This window comes from Temnothorax nylanderi, unplaced genomic scaffold, assembly GCF_030848795.1.
Source record: "Temnothorax nylanderi isolate EJ_2023f unplaced genomic scaffold, tnyl_v1.0 TNYL_tig0830_pilon, whole genome shotgun sequence".
In the NCBI taxonomy this organism is placed as follows: Eukaryota; Metazoa; Arthropoda; class Insecta; order Hymenoptera; family Formicidae; genus Temnothorax; species Temnothorax nylanderi.
This window is the reverse complement of record NW_027249892.1, coordinates 42,772-52,500: the sequence shown is the minus strand read 5'-3', so window position 1 is coordinate 52,500 and position 9,729 is coordinate 42,772.

Genomic DNA, 9,729 nt, shown 5'->3' with positions numbered 1-9,729 from the left:
GCTCTCTGCAGACGCAGGTTATGCTGCCCTGTGATGTTAGTGAGAACCGTACAGCAGTAGTCAAATTGAGGAAGCATTAAGGCAGAGACAAGCTTCACCCGAAGTGGGACTGGGAGGAGTTGCCTGCAAAGTTTAAGCTGATAGAGAGCCGAATTCACTTTGGAGATCGTTTTAGTCGCCTGTCTTTCCCATGAGAGAGCGCTGTTGATTGTGACACCCAAGTACTCCACCGAATCCGAGAAAGGGATCGCGGATTCTCCAACACGAACCTGAGGCACAGAGTCCAGATCGATGCTCCTTACAAAGCGCAGTGTTCCCAAGATCATCGCCTTTGTCTTCCCAGGGTTGATCGTAAGCTTGTTGACGACAGCCCACTGTACGATCCTCTCTATATCCTCATTAATCCTCCCAATAGCGTCAGAAAGAAGCCCCGGCTCCGCATGCAAATAGATCATAAGATCATCCGCATAAAAATTATACTTGCAGTGCCGCAGTATATCTCCGAAACCCACCAGGTAGAGGAGAAAAAGGATCGGTCCGAGAACAGAACCCTGAGGTACTCCCTTTCGAACAGTTCTCTCAGTCGACGGCATCCCAGTGGACGGATCGCGTACCGCCTGTCTTCTATTGGTTAAGTAGGAACAAAGCCAACGCAAGGTAGAACAAGCAAAGCCCAGATTCATGGCCTTGCCAATCAAGGTGTCATGACAGACATTGTCAAAGGCCTTAGAGAAGTCAAAAAATACGGCTATCGTGATCCTCCTCCTATCCGCAGCCAGCCTGACCTCGTCCAAGACCCTTATGAGCGCTGTCTGCGTGGAAAAATCTTTTCTGTAGGCAGACTGAAAAGGATCGAGAAGGTTGTGTTCCTCCAAGTATTCCATAATCTGATCCGCCGCAATGCGCTCGAGGAACTTGGAGGTGGCACACAAGATTGAGATCGGCCTAAAGTCATTTAACACGGCAGGACGTCTAACTTTAGGGACGGGACAGACAATGGCTGACTTCCAAATCTCAGGAAAAACCCCGTGGGTGAAGCAAAAGTTAAAAATGTGAGTCAAGGCTGGAAGGATGCTCGGGAGCGCCCCAACCACAAGTCTCCGAGAGAGTCCATCCACACCCGTGGCATCCGACTTACACCTGCAGATGGTCCGAACAATATCCAGGGGCTCAATGTTGCTCCAATAAAATTTAGAGTCGTCATACGCAGTTTCACCCAAGTAGATGACCGGGCTACAGTCCGTGTTCGACGTCACGTTGCACGTAAAGTGGTCAACAAGTTCCTCGCTAGTAAAAGCGAGATTCTCAGTCCTTGCTTTGGGTTTAAGAAGACCATATTTTCTTAGTTTTCTCCAGATCTCGTTAGGCTCATTTAAATCCTGGAACTCTTTAAGGAAGAACTCCGACTTAGCCCTCCGTACCTCGACCTGCACCGAGTTTCTCAGGCGTCTAAAGGTGAGGTAGTTAGCGTCCGTTCTGCTCCTCATCCAGACTCTTCTGGCTCTATCCCTCTCCCTCATCCGGGATTTAATATCCTCCGTGAGCCAGGGTGCAGGCAGGTTCCTGGGTTGCATGACTCGGAAGGGAGCGTGCTTGTCGTAGCAAGTCAAAAGAAGCCTGTTGAAGGTATCAACTTTTGCGTCACACTTGCTGCAGAGTATAGCCCAGACCAGTCCAGAGACGCAAGTTCGTCAAGAAAGTCTTCTGGATTAAAGCACGAAAATCTCGAACTCGGATGGTACGCTTAGGGATCCGCTCTATCCTGACGTCGTAAGTAATAGCGATGAGATCATGAGCGGACAGAAAGCAGGCCTCACGCTGTTCGTAATTAACAAGTTTATTAGCCTCGTCTATAAGGCACAGGTCAAGCAGGGTGGAGGCAGTACGGGTATGATGCGTAGTGGTGTAGGGCACAAGAAAAAAGTTAGATGCGCTTACAAACGATCGAATATGTTCCGAATCAAAGGTCGAGGAGCAAAGATCGGCATTAAAGTCCCGAAAATAATGGAGTGTTTGTAATTAACCGATAAATCAGAGAAGACGTCAAAGAAGTCCGAAAACCGCAGTGTGGGGGTCTGTAAACAACGGCTAATAGTATTTTGGAGCAGTTCTTGACGGAAATCTCAAGGATTAGATGTTCAGGACCATCACAGTTGTCGTTCCCAGATTGGCGCAAGGTCGAGGCCTGAAAAGAGTTCGACACGTATACTGCCACCCCCCCACCGTTTCTACCGACACGGTCGCATCTCAAGAGATGATATCCATAAAGAGAGACCATATGGTCAGGTACCTGCGGCTTTAACCAGGATTCAGATATGCAGATAATATGATATCCCGAACCAACGAAAAAGGATCGAAATTCGTCCAAGTGAGCGAGTAGCGACTGGCAGTTCACATGACAGAGGCGTAAGCGATTTTCAGTGTTATTGTCCATAATTAATACTGCTCATTCTGTCCACAACTCTTCTACGATCGACATCGAAGGATCAAAAAGCGACGTCGCTATGAACGCTTGGCCGCCACAAGCCAGTTATCCCTGTGGTACTTTTCTGACACCTCTTGCTGAAAACTCTTCAAGCCAAAAGGATCGATAGGCCGTGCTTTCGCAGTCTCTATGCGTACTGAACATCGAGATCAAGCCAGCTTTTGCCCTTTTGCTCTACGCGAGGTTTCTGTCCTCGCTGAGCTGGCCTTAGGCCAGAGAGAGAGAGAGAGAGAGAGAGAGAGAGAGAGAGAGAGAGAGAGAGAGAGAGAGAGAAGGAGAGAGAGAGGGGGAGAGAGAGGGAGGGTGAGGGGGAGGGGGAGAGAGAGAAATTTTTTGTATTTATTTTATTACGTTACTTAAAATCATAAATTAAGTTTAGCTAAAAGGTATCACTACATTCATTGACTGTTAGGCGGTACGAAGTTCGCCGGGGCAGCTAGTTGATAATAAAAAAGTGCATGATTTTACAATTTGTTAGCATGATCGCATTAGAAATCCTTTTCTTTGTATTGTGATAAGACCCGCTAGTTTACGATTTATGCATTTATTTCAGCTGTGATTGCGATCTTCTACGAAATTGAAAAATTCGTGCATAATTTTCTTATTAACAGAAAATAATACTCATTGCACAAAACAATATGATTTGCAAAACATTTTTTATAATGAATTCAATATCATAGTGCAAAGGCGCAGTAAGTATTCTTTCTTAACGACAAAACTAAAACATACATACAATATTAAAAAGAAAAAAGAAAATATTGAGATATATATTTCTTTAAAGTAATGCTTATACCGTACGTTCTACGTTGTTGGATTTATTTACCTTTTTATTTCCATTTTTAGCTTACTTTTCTGCTTACCTTTGTCTGTTAAAATATTTATTATTTTTTATTTGTGCCTTTTTTCTCACATCATATTTTTTCTTTCTTTTATTCCTCCTTCTTTTTCCTTACATAATGAAATAGAATACTCATATAATAGAATACTCATCAAGACGTTTTATTCTAATATATCTCTTACTTGTTTAAAACTTTTTAACTTTCTTGTGTGAAGATATATTTTTGCTTGTTTTTGCAGCACGATTAATATATCTCGTACGAGAATATATTTTCACTCTAATCATATATTTTAATGCCTGCATCCGATGATCATAACATTTGTTATTTGTATCTAGCCACTCAGGATGTGTTTTATTCGTTGCGTGTATACATTCATTCACAATTTTATTAAGAACTTTTGTAGATGCCCAATGATATTGCCACGTGCGATTAAATGCCATCAATTGCGTTTTAGTAATATTTGTATATAAAGCCGTTGGACGCACTAATTTTGTTACTGTTGGAGCATCTTCATCTTTATTTTCATATTCACGAAATTCGATATATTTCTCGTTTGCTGTCGATTCATCCATTGTAATTTTCATCATATCATTACGACAATGGTCACAGTTGCTTTTGTCAATGCTTCATCGCGCGACAAATCCAGCAAAAAATGCGATAGCATTTTCATCGTAACTGCTATCAAGCGGGTTATCATTTTCGATTTCTTCGATATTAAATTCTTTGAGAAGAATGTCATTTTCAAGAAGCAATTCGCTTTCGAGTTCATCAGATTCTATAACGCCATTGCTCATATTCATAACATTTTCTATCCTTTTTGCAAGCTGACTTGGTTCATTTATAAGAGTTTCAGTTTCCGGGCATTGAGTATTGCCTTTATCACTAGTTTGAATGTATCCTGTGGAAAGTATATGTCTAATAGACAATCGGACCATTCTTGAGGTTGGATTTGGATTAAATCCTCCGCGTTGCCTTAGTTTCGAAAATAAATGCTCCACTGAGTCTTGGTTACATAATCCTGTCGCCAGTTCGAATCCATCATATTCAGTTGAAAGATTTTTATAAGTTTCAAGAATAACTTTTACAGTCAAGACAAAACCTCTAAAGCAAGGAACTTGACTTATACTTTTTGCCGACTTAGACCATTTTGGGCACCATTTGACAAAATCTATTAATAGATTTTCAATATCTGGATCTTTGAACGATAATGGTCGTTTGCCGCCAAATGTAATTTTAAGACTGTAAGTGTTGCACGCGTCAATAACATTATTTAATCGCTCTGCAAATTCTGCTGTCGCTTGCCATGTATTTGTACTCAATTGTTTTTCATGACCGGCTGTTTTATTGCCGCTGCAAAAGTATGGCTTAACATCTGAAATGCCCTTTTCACATTCATTGCTTCAAAATTATTTGGACGAATGTGCGCTTCTGTAATATGAGACAATAAATTAGAGCCTCCTTTTGTGGCATTATCAACAGACCATGTTTCTTCGAAATCAGAATATGATGCAATAACTTTTCCATCACAGTAAATGCTGTCGTGAGTTCTTAAGAAACTTAGCAATCTTTTTACTAAATGCGGAAAATCAAACGATGCATAATATTTTTTTCTCATTATGTATAAAGAATGGATTGTCTGGATTAACGCCAAGTTTAGTATAAGCATTTGATTACATGTACCTTGATCACATGTAACAAGTTGCACATCAGCACCCGTTTCGCTCAATCTATCTAAACATTCTTTTAATAATATTATTATTTCGTCTCCTTTCATGCATTTTTTCTGGAAAAAAATATGCTAAAGGCTGTCGCCATGGATGATGCGCATTCAAACTATCTAACCAAAAAACAAAAACGCATTTTGCTCTTCCGATTTTTCTTCCTAAAGGTCCAAGATCTTCAAGGCCTTCTATCTCATCGAATTTAAGCGAATATTCTTCATAAGGTTTAATAGCCATTTCGTCCCATTTTAAGGCACATGCTCTTTCCTCTTTCGGTATGTGAGAAAACTTTTCTTTTAATTTTTGAAAGATAAAATCACAAAATCCTGGACGTATGTCATATTCTTCCAGCCATTTTTGAACAGTTCGCTGTCCAGGAAAATTACAACCTGCTTTTTTAAGCGACAAAAGCAGCGGGTGAATAATAATAGAGTTGTCTGGAAAGATTTTTTTCTTCTTCCGTATACTTTGCCTTTGGTGTATGCAGCTGCAATTTTATCATTGCTTTGGCAACGGGATGTAGATCTTGTTCATCTATCAGTTTTTTTTAATATCTTTTTCTTTTGTTTATTACTTTTCGGTGTTTGACTTTTTCGTGGAATACAACGTAAACGATATTTTAAATGTCGTACTTGGTTTTGCAATCTAATATTTTCTGCTTTTAGAGAATTGATTTGAGTATACAAATTCCGTATTGTCTTATTATTCTGTCTATTTTCTGATTTTTTCTTGTTAGATGGAAGAGGTGTAGGGACTCTTTCAGCAGATATTGGTGTAGATATTGGATCTCTTTTCAGGCCCAGATATTGGGACTGTTTCAGGTGCAGATATTGCGACTCTTTCAGGTGGCTCAAGATGTATCCATTCCATAATATTTTCTTCTTCCATGGAAGTATGGAAATTTAAATGTGATGGCTGATAACATCGTAATGGATGCTGCTCATCTATTACATTATTATGAATAGATGCAGATGATGTGGCATTTTCTTCCATAAATTCTATTTTTGTGCATTTGTTTCTTCAAAATGAGGTACTTGTTTCATTTGCTTTTCTCTATTTTTGTTCATTTGTATGTCATGTCTATGTGATATGTCAATAACAGATGTGTGAGGAATTGGCACTGCATTGCGTTTTAATCTTTTTTTAGAACTATCTGTAAATAAATCTTGATGAAAATGGTCCTCGCATAATCCCGCACGTCGAATAGAGTTAGGTGACCATTTTTCTAATCTAGTATTTCCTGTAACAGAAACAAAATAAAACATTGGAAAATAAGTATTATACTTATTTTCCTAAAATTTGTCTCTTTTAAGGCTTCTGGGTACTCGATGCGGCCATGTTAGATCGTGATGTCAGAGAAGATATTTGCGTAAAATAACACTTTAGATCATTTCGGCACATTTAAAAATACTCTGCGCCTAGTCTTCGTATTACATTTATTTTATGGCTGTTTATTAACTGTCAAGGGAAAGAGATAGACCGCGGAGTATTTTTGAAGTGTCCTGAAATGATCTAAAGTGTTATTTAACGCAAATATCTTATTATTAAGAAATAGCACGCAAGAATTCTCAGCGTGTTATTTCTCGCCTTTAACGTCACGATCTTACATGATCGCGGCCGAGAGCCCAGAAGTCTTAATATCACTGTTTAAATATTTATCTTTTATCTGGTTAATTCTCAAATATAATTACTATACGTGTATTTTAAAACGTTGTACAGTCGATTTTTTGCTGAAAAAAGGTAATAAATTTATATTATTAGAATAGATACTGTATACACAATATATATATGACAACATACCAATCGTTATCAATATTATTAATACTTTTTCTATATATATATTTGTTTTAAAATATTATATACGTATTTTATATGTACATTAAAACAAGGAATCATAACAACATTATTGAACATATTAAAAAAATTAAGACTAAATACTGTAAACAACATTTCTGATGTGTAAGGAGACATAAATATTTATAATAATAATTTGTTAATATTTATTAAGTATACAGTAAATATTGTTATTATATTTTTGATATTTATGATAAATCTTCATGATTTGGTCAATCTAAAATCACCAAACTATTTATAAATCAATTTGATACATATTTATAAATATTTATATAATTATTAGAAACATTTCATACACATTTTATACTTTTTATGCTTTATACTTTATAGTTTTTTAAAAAAGTCTAAATTATTTAAGATTTTTAAAGAACAGAATAAAATGGTTTTATCAAATATAGGCACAATTTAATCTTCAAAAATGTCTTTTAAAAAAGTAGAAATTTTGTCCTTTAAAACAAGTTTAAGATCAAGGCAGACTTAGGCCCGTATTCATGTCATGAAACCAAACACAGAGTCGTATTAGCATATAAACTATAAACTGCGATAACATAATGTTTGCTTGAAATAAAATTTTTATTTTTTCTGTTAATAATAAAATAAAAAATTTGTAATATAAAAAACGTGTGTTTTTAAAAAGATATATATTATTATCAGATAAATTGAAATAAATATTATCCCAAACACATTTTTATTGAAATTAAATGTAATTGTATATAATATGTTATTTTCAATATTAGTATTAGCCAGGACCAGGGTGTGACAAACAAAGCATTTGACTCATGTAAAAAATTTGAAGGGGGGCGTTAAAATGGCAATACAAACATTTCTATATATTTGAAAGTCGAATTGGTAAAGACGTCCGTCCCTGAATGTAGTGAGGTCCAGGTTTGCACCTTATAGCTGGGGTTTTTTCGCAATAAATTCTTTACAGTGTTTTACAATGCTCATTAGCATCAGTATTATTGACTGAAACTTAAGTTGCTTGTCAATTAAATTTGTGATTTACGTACTCTATAGCTTCAGTTTAAGACTGTGATTCAAGAGTGACAATTAAAATTTTCTTCTAAAATTTTAAGTTTCAAACAACATCCATATTTTCAAATGTAAAGTCAGCTTCTATTTGAGATGTTTTAAAATTAATTCATAATTTTTAACCGAATTATATCTGAACTTGGAGCTAGCATCAAGAATAATCTTAATTATTCCGGTAACAGTTTATGTAAAAAAAGTTGTAGTAAATTGAAGTTAATAAACAATTATTTAAGCTCATAACCATGTCAAGAAAAATTATCAAATATGGGAATTCTTTCAATTAAAAGCGAAAGTTTTCCTTTATGTATAAGAATATAAATTTTGATAAAATTATTGACGATTTTGCAGTTACCAAAGTACGAAAAGTATAACTTTAAATGAAAGAATGCATTTTCTGTGACAAGAATTAATATTATCTATACATTTTACATTTATTTTATGAGTGGATGTAGATTCTATATAAATGTAAAATGTATACTATACACCAGAGCTCGGCAAGAAATGACATTCTCGGCCAATTTTTCGGCTGGCTCTGCGTAGTGTTATTCCCCTTACCGCATCGTTCCGCGTGCAGTCTACGAGCCACTCAGGCGCGTATAATTTATAAACAAGAGCTTTCCATGTCACTTATGAGGTACTATTATTGACGCGTTTTTTTTTTTATGTGATATCTAGTAGGTCTAATCCACTGATGACTGAAACGACTCTTTAACTAATTGAACAGAAGTAGAAATCGATAATTATTGAAATAAAGAAAATTTAGGCTAATTTTCGGGATCTTTTACAGGCGAAAGCGGGAACATTGATCTGCATATTGCATGTCGGTGATTGATTGACATCGGCGATAATTCTTTACCGCGTCTTATACGGCTTGCTACGTGCAATATGCAGATCAATGTTCCCGCTTTCGCCTGTAAAAGATCCCGAAAACTAGCCTAAATTTTCTTTATTTCAATAATTATCGAATTCTACTTCTGTTCAATTAGTTAAAGAGTCGTTTCAGTCATCAGTGGATTAGGCCCATTGGGGATACTACTTAAAAGAATACACGTCAACAATATTACGTCATGGGTGACATGGAAAGCTATTGTTTACAAATTATATGCGCCTGAGTCTCGAGCGACTCGTAGACTGCGCGCGGGACGACGAGGTAAGGGGGATAGAGCTAAGTGGAACCAGCTGAAAATCGGCCGAGGAGGAAAAGTGCATTCTTTTCCGAGCTCTGCAGTATACACACACATACTCTGATTTTACTGTAATTTTAGTAAATTTCGTACGCTTGTAACATATATATATATACACATAATCTGTATGTTTGTAATAATGTAATGTACATACCTGTACACGTGATTATATATCACAAGTAATAAATTACATATGTATCAAAGTGTAACACAAAACATAAAAAAGAATATGTAACTTATGAATAGTCATAATATATAATCAAAAGACACGATAGTATCTCGCGTCAAGTATTATACGCGAAGCGAGACCGCATCGTGTATGTTTACGCAACGCGGCGAGTTGCGAGTACCCGAGATTTGAGATCTCGATAATCAGTAAACGGATCAAATTGTAACTAGGTTTCATGGATAGCTTGGACTAAATTTGTATAATAAGTGTTTTATTTTTCCGCTACGTTCCCTACGAGCGGAGATATTGCGACGCAAAGTCCGAATCTAAAAATTTTACATTAAAATACGGACTTTTTTACGGAACGTATATATATATATATATATCAGAGAATATATCATATGTTATATTATTTCTGTTATTTATGCTGAATACTATATTGTAT